The following is a 12,326-nucleotide window of genomic DNA, read 5'->3' on the forward strand; positions in this document are numbered from 1 at the left end:
AAGTATTCCGGGTCACAGCGGCGATGGTCGGCAGTGACAACTTGGAAATAATATGATACTGTTATGTTAATTTGGCATGTTTCCTTCTAGGCCCAAGGGAAGGGCAATCCATCGGCCATGGTTCCCCGGAGGTTTTCCCCCACAGGGGGTTTGTTTTCCTCTCCTGAGTGCTGGCGGATGACTCCTTGTGAGTCGAAGGGTCTTGCTATAAAGAATTCGGCAATATCTTGAAGCGTTGGTGGGTCCACGAAGTCGGTAAAAATTTGAAGTGGGGATTATTGAAAAGGCCACGAACCACCTTCATTGGTTGGTTACCTGGTGGTGGTCTGGTGGTAAGGGGGTGATACTCGGCGGTGGTAATGTCGGGGTCACACTAACAACACAAAAATGGGTGGCACCCGGCGATGGTATGTCGGGGTCACATGGTCATTAGTTTTGGGGTGATACCTGGCGATGGAACATCGGGTTCACGTTAACAGAATGGAGGTAACCTCTTCCCCTGGACTCGCGGTGCTCTTGAGCTAAAATTAAAATGCGGCTAGGCGTAAAAGCGGGAGGGGGGAAGGGGCAATGCCATGGAAAAAATAGACCACCAGACTTTAGATCTTTTTGCGACTTCGAGGACCCTACCAAGAGTCTTTTTAATTATTAATAAATTGGCTGCTGTGGCCGTTTAATATCCAAAAGAAATGTGTCTGTCATTTGTTTATAGGAGTGAGGTCAAAAAGGGGTGGGTGGGTGGGTGGAACCACGGATAATCGATCTGTCCAGGGTCAAGACCGGGTGACAGTACCCGTGTCTATTCAGGCGTAGTACCACCATATAGTGCCGCCATTTACTAGCAGCAGGTTCTACTCCTGCACGGTGGACCCCGGGCTGTGAACGCACCTATACTATCTCTATATTTACTCGGTGCGTTCTGCCAGCCCTAACAATATGTGTGTTGCATATATTGGTATTTGTGTGTCTTGGGGTAATGCAGAGTGGTGTAAGTCTTCCCAAACTAATATGTTGGGACTTATTCTAGAACTAGTCATGTCATGCAACATTTGGGTAAATAATGAATCATAGAGGAAAATGTTATATAACTGTGGGAATCATCATCAATTTTTTTTCTACATGTGCCATATTAACAAAATATATTTCACTGATATAAAAGCAAATAAAATAAATGCAAATTTTGTCAGTATGATAAAAGATAAAATCTAGAATTTCAATTACATTCTATCAGGGCCAGACTGGCCATCTGGCAATTCTGGCAAATGCCAGAAGGGCCTGTCTGGTCGTGGGCTGCCTTGCCTGCTACGTTGTTAACAGAATTGGTGTTCTCAAGACACCCATACTGTTAAGAGTTGTGATGGAGCACAAAGTCGCTGACTCCGTCACTTACCCCAGCATGCCACCGGTAACATTACAAATATTGGTCTTGTAGTAAATCGTCCCTTCCTCAATCCAGGGTAATATTAGTAATATATCCCATCTGGTGCTTGGGGGCGTGGACAGCATGGGCCTGTGTGATTTCAAATGCCAGTTTTGACTATCAGCCCCAGTCCGTACCTGCATTCGATTTGTGTTTTGATCTATTTGCTTTTAAATACAGTATATGGGTTTACATAGTACAAATGCAACTTCATGAATTTTATTCCACAAATTTTCTCCACAGAATTTATTAATGGCTGAAGCTGATGGACTGTATTTTTTTCAAACACATTATTTTATTACTTTTCTGAATTATTGTATTTCAGTTTTATCACTTCAGTTTTCCAATACTCTGATGTTTGGATGTTCATGTTTTATTTTTTGCTGCCGCATTAATTCTGTAATTCAAACTATACTCATGAAATAAAAGTGTAAATCTTTGAACCTCTGTTAAGATAAGGAAGGGTTGTTTGAAGGGCACCAAATATATAAAAGGCAGCAAATGCGCTGTGAACTTTTAATAATGAGCGCTTGATTTAGATTAGCATAATAAATGCCATTGACGAAACATCATAAATATTTGCTACATGCACAAATCTGAATGACAGAACACACTTCAAATATCTGAATTTCACATAATTACTGAGTTAAAAGTCGCTCATACATACTTTTATACACTGTCAAAATCTAGGGCAATGACAAAAGTCATTAAGAAAACATAGATTCCAAATTTTATGTATGAAGAATAAAAGATCTGAAATATTATTCAATATCAATCTCAAGGTCCAACATTTCAGTTTAAAGCAAAAATTTATATTTTTCACATTTTATAGCACTGTCTTATCTGAGTTCTTATTGATTCTCACTTCATTTCTCAAGGATTAAATAACTTTACTTTCAAGATAGAAGCCTCCCCATTAAACATCTACCGTATATACTCGAGTATAAGCCGACCCGAGTATAAGCCGACCCCCCTAATTTTGCCACGAAAAACTGGGAAAACTTATTGACTCGAGTATAAGCCTAGGGTGGAAAATGCAGCAGCTACCGGTGAATTTCAAAAATAAAAATAGATGCTCCATACCGTTCATTATGGCCCCATAGATGCTCCATATAAAGCTGTGCCACATATAATGCTCTGCACCATTCATTATGGCCCCATAGATGCTCCACATAAAGCTGTGCCATATATAATGCTCTGCACCGTTCATTATGGCCCCATAGATGCTCCATAGAAAGCTGTGCCATATATAATGCTCTGCAGTCTGCACCGTTCATTATGGCCCGATAGATGCTCCACATAAAGCTGTGCTATATATAATGCTCTGCACCTTTCATTATGGCCCCATAGATGCTCCACAGAAAGCTGTGCCCCATATAGAATGCTCTGCACCGTTCATTATGGTCCCATAGATGATCCATATATAGCTGTGCCATATATAATGCTCTGCACTGTTCATTATGGTCCCATAGATGCTCCACATAAAGCTGTGCCATATAGAATGCTCTGCACCGTTCATTATGGCCCCATAGATGCTCCATATAAAGCTGTGCCATATAGAATGCTCTGCACCGTTCATTATGGTCCCATAGATGCTCCACATAAAGCTGTGCCACATATAATGCTCTGCACCGTTCATTATGGTCCCATAGATGCTCCACATAAAGCTGTGCCATATAGAATGCTCTGCACCGTTCAGTATGGCCCCATAGATGCTCCATAGAAATCTGTGCAATATATAATGCTGCTGCTGCAGCAATAAAAGAAAAAATGACATACTCACCTCTCTTGCTGCCCGCAGCTCCTCAGCGTCCTGTCTCGGCGTCTCTCCGCACTGACTGTTCAGGCAGAGGGTGGCACGCAGATTAGTACGTCATCGCGCCCTCTGACCTGAACAGTCAGAGCAAGAGGACGGGAAGACGGAGCAGCGCCCGGCGGGTGGAACATGGACAGGTAACTATGACATACTTACCTGCTCCCGGCATCCCTGGCTCCTTATCCCGGACAGCTGGTCTCCGGGTGCCGCAGCCTCTTCCTCTGTCAGTGGTCGCCGTTACCGCTGATTAGAGAAATGAATATGCGGCTCCACCCGTATGGCAGTGGAGTCCATATTCATAACTTTAATGAGCGGTCCCATGTTACCGCTGAACAGGGGAAGAGCTGCGGCACCGAAGACCGTGGGATGGGCAGGGGGAGCGCTGTTATGACCCCAATGGCGAGGGTCTCAGAGAAACAAGTAAGTCTGCGACGTACAAAAATCCAGCTCATAGGGCAGTGGTAACTGGGTTGACCATATATCTACTCCTAACGCCAACACTAGCAGTAGCCGGGGAACATGCCTACGTTGGTCGCTAGATGTCTCGCGCCAGCCGGAGGACTAACTACCCCTAGAAGAGGAAAACAAAGACCTCTCTTGCCTCCAGAGAATAGACCCCAAAAGTAGGATAGTAGCCCCCCACAAATAATAACGGTGAGGTAAGAGGAAATGACAAACACAGAGATGAACTAGATTTTAGCAAAGAGAGGCCCACTCACTAATAGCAGAATGTAGTAAGATAACTTATATGGTCAACAAAAACCCTATCAAAATCCACACTGGAGATTCAAGAACCCCCGAACCGTCTAACGGCCCGGGGGGAGAACACCAGCCACCCTAGAGCTTCCAGCAAGGTCAGGAAACAGATTATATACAAGCTGGACAAAAATGCAAACAAAAACAAATAGCAAAAAGCAAGAAAGCAGACTTAGCTTAATCAAACAGGAACCAGGATCAGTAGACAAGAGCACTACAGATTAGCTCTGATATCAACGTTGCCAGGCATTGAACTGAAGGTCCAGGGAGCTAATATAGCAACACCCCTGACCTAACGACCCAGGTGAGCATACAAGGGATGAATGACATACCCAGAGTCAAATCACTAGTAGCCACTAGAGGGAGCCAAAAGGTAAATTCACAACAGAGCGCCAGGAGCGCCGGGACTAGGTGAGTATGCGACAGTCCTCTCTCCCCCTCACCCGCCGACCCCACCAAAAATTTGGGCTGAAAATCTTGGCTTATACTCGAGTATATACGGTAAGTGACTGAAATGATATCTCATGAACATTCATCCCCGAACCTAATTTACTGGAGACATTTGGACCATACCATTTCTAAACTGAGGAACCAAGGTGGTGAAGAGTTAAAAAATATTGTAAATACATCCTCATTAAAGCAGTTTGCCATTGACCCCACTGGAACCATTCTTGATAGCTAAGGGTCACTTGTTTACAATCAGAAAAGTGTACAGTAGCTCCTTTTTCTAAACGTACCGTACAAATGAGAACTCTAGAATTTAGGCAAATTTGAGGAATATCATTCTCGCTATAGAAGTAGAACATTGGTTCTACCCAGTCTATAAGAAACCAATTTGCTTAATCTGAGTTTGAAAAATGTCACAAAAAGAAGCAGCCATGATCTTGGGCTATCCTACCTGTTTACTCTTTTGTTTCCTCCCCTGCCTAGGAGCTGTGGTATGATCAGACCATGTTCCTGTACGGTCAGCTATACATCAATCTACTCAGCTCCTCTTGCTCTATAATATGACGCCTGCAGACTGTACTGCATTTTCATGCTGACTGATTTCCTATAAGACTGGTGCTTCATATGGCAGTGTTAATAAGGGACCTGCAGCATTAAAATGCACCAAATTAATTAAGAAGCGCATGCCACCTAATGAATTTTGGTGGATCTTACCAATGGCGTGTGCATGCATGTACCAGAAATGTTACTCTAGTCAGGGACTTGAAAAACATCTCTGGCATAAGAAATGCTGCCACTATTGATTAACACCTTGTCCTGTCTCAGCTCCTTCACAGCTCCTCCCATTTTGGCAGAAATACACTAAACTTACTTAAAAAAATAAAATTTAAAAAATATTTGTTGCACATTAATTTAGCGACTTTTTAAAGTATTTTACACCATTTTTCTAGTTTAGAGAGGATAAAATGGAGGATGGATCTTTTTCTCCTCTGTCGAAGGCACCAATATTGGTTTCCGAAATTGATGAAGAATGAAATCCAGGAGTTGACCTGTAGAGAATTTTGTTTTTTAATTGTCAACGCTGTTCACAGACTTTGGTTTTGGTTTACAAAATTGATGAAGAAAGGAATTCAAAAGGCGATGTGTAGAGAATTGCGTTTTTTTAATTGTCACCACATTTCAAAGTTCACAGACTTCTGCATCAGGACAAACCGCATATACATGTGGTTTGTCCTGATGAAGAAGTCTGTGAACTCTGAAACCTGGTGTCAATTAAAAAATGCAATTTTCAACACATCGCCTCTTGGATTCCTTTCATCGTGAATTTTGGAAACCAATATCCAATATCAATCCTGCATTTTATCTTTCCCTCCGAATGGTTCCTTGGATCTGCACCAGATGGCTTTCTGAGCTTTTTATGGTATTGTGGTCCCATAAACTTAAAAGATGAGCACATCCCTGCATCTACTGCTGTCCCATCCTATATTCGGGTAAGAACCTATTTTGCACTATTGTATTTCAGTTTTCCCATTGAATATTTCTAGTTTAAAGACTTTTATGAATAGGGACGTCAGTGTGTTGGTGAGGTACAAGGACCAGCACCCTATGGAGTGAGTCTTTTTTTATCTCCTTCCATCTCCAAAACCACCACATGTTTTCAAAATGTACAAATCTATTAACAAAGCCATGTTGCAATTAATTTTCCATTTTGATGTCAGGTCATATCAATGCAACAGTCGGAATCATTGAACTAGTGAATGGTCATCCGTTTACTACATTGATGATTGGTGTCTGCAGAGCTGTGTGTCACTGTTTGTGTCACTCTAGATTCTAGACTCTAGATTTGTGTCCCCAACCTGTAGCTCGGGAACCACATGTGGCTCACGATCCCATGAATTGTGGCTCGCGGCTGTCTGCCAGCTTGATGCATTAGCTCCAGATTTAGTAAACTGGTATGAAGAGCAAATCTCAAATTGTGAACTTTGTGAGTAGCCCTGCAGAGAAGAGAAGATTTGGGTACACTTGTACTGGTCTTGGGGGTTTAGAGATAATTTAAGTATGGTATGCTGGAGACATGATACTACCGGTCAGAGGAGGTGCTTGAAGATGGATGTAACGGTGTTAAGCGTGCATGATGGGAGAATGCTGAATGTGGTGGGTTGTGGTGGGAACCCCTGGATCTTGGTATACTGCTTCGGGGTGATTTGTGTGGAAAAGCTTTGGTTATCATTATACCCGCAGTGGGGGCTTTGGTTGCCACTACTGTGAGGGAGGCAGTAGCTGGATGTGGCTCGCGACCCTCTTGCAGAGCTGAATGTGGCTCTCAAGGTCAGAAAGGTTGGGGAACACTGCTCTAGAACATTATTAGTGATTTATTTAAAGGAGTTTTCCTGGATTTTACAGAATTGACCATGAATAAAGGATTATAGAATTAAAAAATAATTACCTACTGACTTTAGCGGTGACATTTGCATGCATGAATTGTGAGGTTGTTTATTAGCTGCAGTAATCAACTGAACAATGAACAGGATACCATCATTGATGGACCGCTAGAGCAGCGACATTAGAGTAATTAAAGAAGCACTCCTATCAAAATTTTTATCCTAGAAATATATTGTACTCATGTTATGTAGCACTGTGTACTTCCACTTGCTCATTTTACCTTTTAACCCAGCTAATTCTTCTGTTTTCTATTACCGTACATACTCGTCTATAAGTCGAGTTTTTCAGTACTTTCTTTGTGCTGAAAACGCCCCCACCCCCCGGCTTATATTCGAGTCATTTTCCCAGAAGATGGCGGGGGAGCAGCGGGTCACCTGAGGCAGGAGGCAGCTGCTGTGGCTAAAGGCTGTGCCCACTGCTAAAGAGAAAAAGAATATTCCCTGCACTGGCAGTGAATATTCATTTCTCTTATATCGCGCACAGTGTAAGCCGCAGCCACAGGCTTCCAGAAGCTGCCGGGTTATCACCGGTGTGCGCTACTTAAGAGTTATGAATATTCACCTCTCTCCACTACTGTAGGCATAGAGTGGAGTCAATATTCATTACCTTAATGAGCAGGGACATGTGATCGCTTGGCCAGAAGAGCTGCTAGCACCAGAACAAGATGCAGCGATAGCGCGCAGGGAAGGAAAGTAGGATGTTTTTTTTTCTTTTTGTACGCTTTTATCATGGGGGCCATGCATACAAGGATAGGGAAGAGGAACCATGCATACCAGGATAGGAATGAGCAGCCATACATACCAGGATAGGGATAAGGAGCCATGCAGACAAGGATGGGGATAAGGAGCCATGCAGACAAGGATGGGGATGAGGAGCCATGCAGACAAGGATGGGGATGAGGAACCATGCATACCAGGATGGGGATGAGGAACCATGCATACCAGGATGGGGATGAGGAACCATGCATACCAGGATGGGGATGAGGAACCATGCATACCAGGATGGGGATGAGGAACCATGCATACCAGGAAGGGGATGAGGAGCCATGCATACCAGGATAGGGATAAGGAGCCATGCAGACAAGGATGGGGATAAGGAGCCATGCAGACAAGGATGGAGACAATTTTGTGATATCCTGGACATGTTCTTCAATGCTTAAACATCTGGATGGCTGTGAATATTTCAGTATTGTAAATGAAATTCCTTCTCAGAGCAGGCATAAACTTCTACAACTGTAAAGAAGACAAGAAATCCATAATATCATCCTTGGTATAAAATGTTAAACAAGCACATAAGGATATAATGTTTGGTGTCTGTTTGCTCCTGGCCATGAATTATCAGTGCTAGAGGCCATGCAGTATGACCAGATATTGAAGGATTAAATGAGGTGCTTTCATTTAAAATTTCATCAATAAAATGCAAGACTTTAACCTACAGGTCCAATGTCCTGATTTATTCAAGAGAACAATGACTTGAAAAGAAACTAGGACATCTTGTACTTTGTAAATACAGTTCATTGTACAAGTAACTTGCACTGTAATGCATGAATTAATGGAAAAAAAATCTATACCAAAGTTAGATATTTATGTGGTACCCTTTTATATTTATGTGCATTAATCTGCATCGGAAATTGGAATTTCATTGGAATGTTCACATTGTAGATATAAACAAAATGCAGCAACAACACAAAACACATATAGAAAAGGAGTAAATAAAAATATAAAACAGAGAAGAATCTGCATTAAACTTTAGATTCTGCAAGATTTTTACTATACTGACTGCATTACACTCCCTAGTCATTTTCTCAAGCAGCTTTATCAGGTAGTCATGTAGAGTGGCATTCCTATAGTCTTGAAGGAGTTATGTAGTTGCCTGCTTTGCCTTGACTCTGGTCTAACTCATCCCAAACCATGTCAATTGAGTTGAGGTCAAGTGATTATGAAGGTCATGCCACCATTTGATGAAACAATACATCCCTCTCTTTCTTGGTTAGATAGCCCTAATATAGCTTGGAGATGTATTTTAAGTCATTTTTCTTTTGCAACTAAAATGGTGATTACACTAAGCGCAAACCAAATGGTATACCATGTGGTTGCAGAATGCTGTGGTAGCCATGCTGGGTATGAGTGTCTGGAACGTGGAATACATTCCGAAAAGTATCATAAGCAAATCACCCTGACACTATCACACCTCCTCTTTAGTGCGGCATACCGTGCACTATTCCCCTTAAGACCAACAGCTCATCTTTTCGGTGTCGAGCAATAACATGGTTGTTGGTACCAAAGAACTTCAAATTTTGACTTATTTGACTACGGTACAGAGATCCACTGACCTAAGGTCCATTACTTGTGCAGCTTGGTCCAAATAAATCTATTTCTTGTTTGCAGTCCAACTGGCTTCTCTGCAGAAATTCAACCATAAAGACTCCTCACAGTCTTCCGCTGATAGTTGAGGTTGAAATGTGTTTGCTACTTGATGTCTCTGCATTGTTTATGAGGGCTGTTATTTCAAAGGGATGTCATTTTGCAGTTTCTAAGGTTGGTAACTTTGATGAGCTTATCCTCTGCGGCAGATGTAATTCTTGGTCTTTATTTCCTGTGGCTGTCCTTATGACAGCCAGTCTCATCATGGCAATTAATGGCTTTCATTATTGTACTTGAAGAAAAGCACATCCAGCCCATGAATGGCAGCGCTTCCCAGGACTCACATTCAAAGATGATATTTCATATTTTTTTATTTCATAACTTAAAATAGAAGAGATACAACGCGTTTCGGATACAGTATATATCCTTCTTCAGGTATCATAAAAACACAGTACAAATCCTACTAGTATAAAATTCAATTACACTTATATATAGTATCAAACCTTTTATCCCAGCCTCAGAAACTTGATTTGGGGTGTGGACCAAGTTCAGGAAAACACCCACTAATTGATACAGCCTTGTTAACATTGATGCAAGAAAGAGAGGAAGGAAAAAAAAAAAAAAAAAAACTAAGAAAAAAAAAACCAAAGGGGGGGGAAAAAAAAAAACCAAAAAAAAAAAAAAAAAAAGCAACCTTTACACACTCTCTATAATATCATTCAATCCATTTGGAAATAATGTTCCCAAACGATATATCCAAAACGTTTCTTTCCTGTTTAAAAGAGAATTCCTGTTTGCAACCCCAGAGGGTATCTGCTCCACTGGAGTTACTTTTATGTTAAAAATTTTATTATGTTTAAGTAGCAGATGTCTTGAGAGACTATGTTTTAAAAAGCCGTTTTTTGCTCTATTTCTGTGGCCATTAATGCGGGAGCGCAGTGTCTGTACAGTGCGTCCCACATATTGCAAACCACAGCTGCATGTGATGACATATACAACATGATCACTACTACAGGTGAGTCTTTGTGGGATTTCAAAGACATCACCAGTATTATTGCATTTGATATTTTTAGCTCCATGATCTAGGATCCCACAGGTACAACATTTTTTGGAGTTACATTTGAAAACTCCGGTGCCTTGAAGAACTCCACATAAAGTTTGATCCTTATTTTTATAAATGTTTTTTCTTTTTGAATCCAACTGTTTTTTTAATTTACTGGGGGCCACCAAATTTTTCAAAGTTTTCCCCCTTCTATATGTAATCCCTGGTTTATCAGGGAGATGTTTTCCCAAGACAGGGTCACGCTTCAAGATATACCAATATTTAGAAAGCACAGTTCTTATGACTTTATTTCCCCTATTGAATGTTGTCACAAAATTCAATTTCCAGCGATCATCACTTTTTTCCTTACCAGTAGTCAAAGTATCCCCCTTCCTGGTTTTTCCTTTTAAACATTCCTCCTGTGTTTTTATTTTGTTGTCCCTATATGCACCATTTATCAAATTTTTCGGGTATCTTTTTTCCTTAAATTTTCTTTTTAAAATTTTAGACTGAGCTACATAATCAGATTCTCTCGTACAATTCTTTCTGATGCGATAAAATTGGCTGTGGGGTATATTAACCTTCCACTTCTTGTAATGTGCACTATTGAAATCTAAAAAGCCATTTGAATCCACTTTTTTGAAGTGGGATTTCGTGATGATTTTTTTCCCACTATGGCTGATCTCTAAATCAAGAAATACCATTTTTTCTTTATTAATTTGTGATGTAAACGTAATCCCCCAGGTGTTATTATTGAGCTCCTTTATTAATTGTGCCGCTTCCTCCTCTGTCCCCTTCCATATGATAATCAGATCATCTATGAAGCGCTTATAAAGCTTTATTTTGTCATAGAAAACAGGCTTAGAAAGTGGCGATGAGGACTCGAATCGCCCCATGAATAAGTTTGCGAAACTTGGCGCGACCCGAGTCCCCATCGCGGTGCCGAGCAACTGTAAGTACAGTACGCCTTCAAAAATGAACACATTGTGTTCAAGAATGAATTTCAGACCCTTTAGCAGAAAATCTCTTTGTTCGGGGAGCATATCTGTCTTTGCTAAATAAAAACTCACCGCATTTACCCCTATTTCGTGATCTATGTTGGAATATAATGAATTTACATCCAATGAGATAAAGGAATAGTTATCTTCCCATTCAATATCCCTCAGTTCCTCGATTAATTGTGTGGAATCTCTCAAATATGAAGGAAGAGACTTTACTAGATCTTGTAGAAACAAGTCAATATAATGAGAGAGATGACAAGTTAAAGACCCTATTCCTGATATTATTGGTCTGCCAGGTGGTTTTTCACAGTTCTTATGCACTTTTGGTAAATGATAAAATAACGCCATGGTTGGCGCAGGATTTGATAAAAACCTTTTTTCTGTTTTATTGAGAATGTTCCTCTCATAGGCTTCCTTAATCATATGGTGATAGTCCCGAACAAAGGATTGTGTAGGATCTTCTTTTAGAATTTTGTAATATCTCATGTCAGACAATATGTTCAAAGCTTCCTCAATATAGTCAGATCTGTTTTGCACAACTACTCCCCCCCCTTTATCAGCCTGCCTTATTACTATGTCTGTATTTTGTCTCAAATCCTCCAATGCTATTTTTTCTCTTTTAGAGATATTGTTCTCCTTTTTTATCTTATTTTTTCCAATTCCATGCTTTTGGATTGTATGTTTATTATTATTATTTTCCCATTTCCTAAATTCTTCAGATACTAATGAAAAAAAAGTGTCTATATTTGGTCCTCTGTGTTGATGAGGATTAAATAGAGATTTTGGGTGTACCTCCTTGTGGATATATTCCCTTTCTTTGTTTGTCTCTATTGGGATCAATATTTCTTTTGCATCCCCAATGTCCCCATTTTTTTCGTTCAACAAGAAATGCCTTTTAAGAGTGAGTTTGCGAGTGTACGCATTTAAATCGAGAAAAAGATCAAATGCATTCATATCTTGAGCAGGGCAGAAGTTTAGTCCCCTACTTAAAATTTCCATTTCTGAGGAGGATAAAATATGGGATGATAAATTAAATATT

At 40.6% G+C, this 12,326-nt stretch overlaps 1 protein-coding gene across 1 annotated transcript in view; it reads right to left on the minus strand.

The window, feature by feature from the left end:
* The window catches only part of GABRB1 (gamma-aminobutyric acid type A receptor subunit beta1), an 891,901-nt gene that overhangs the window by 529,727 nt on the left and 349,848 nt on the right, over window positions 1–12,326 (minus strand). The gene's annotated exons all lie outside the window — the stretch shown is intronic.

Source organism: Ranitomeya variabilis, chromosome 1 (assembly GCF_051348905.1).
Source record: "Ranitomeya variabilis isolate aRanVar5 chromosome 1, aRanVar5.hap1, whole genome shotgun sequence".
Taxonomy (NCBI): Eukaryota; Metazoa; Chordata; class Amphibia; order Anura; family Dendrobatidae; genus Ranitomeya; species Ranitomeya variabilis.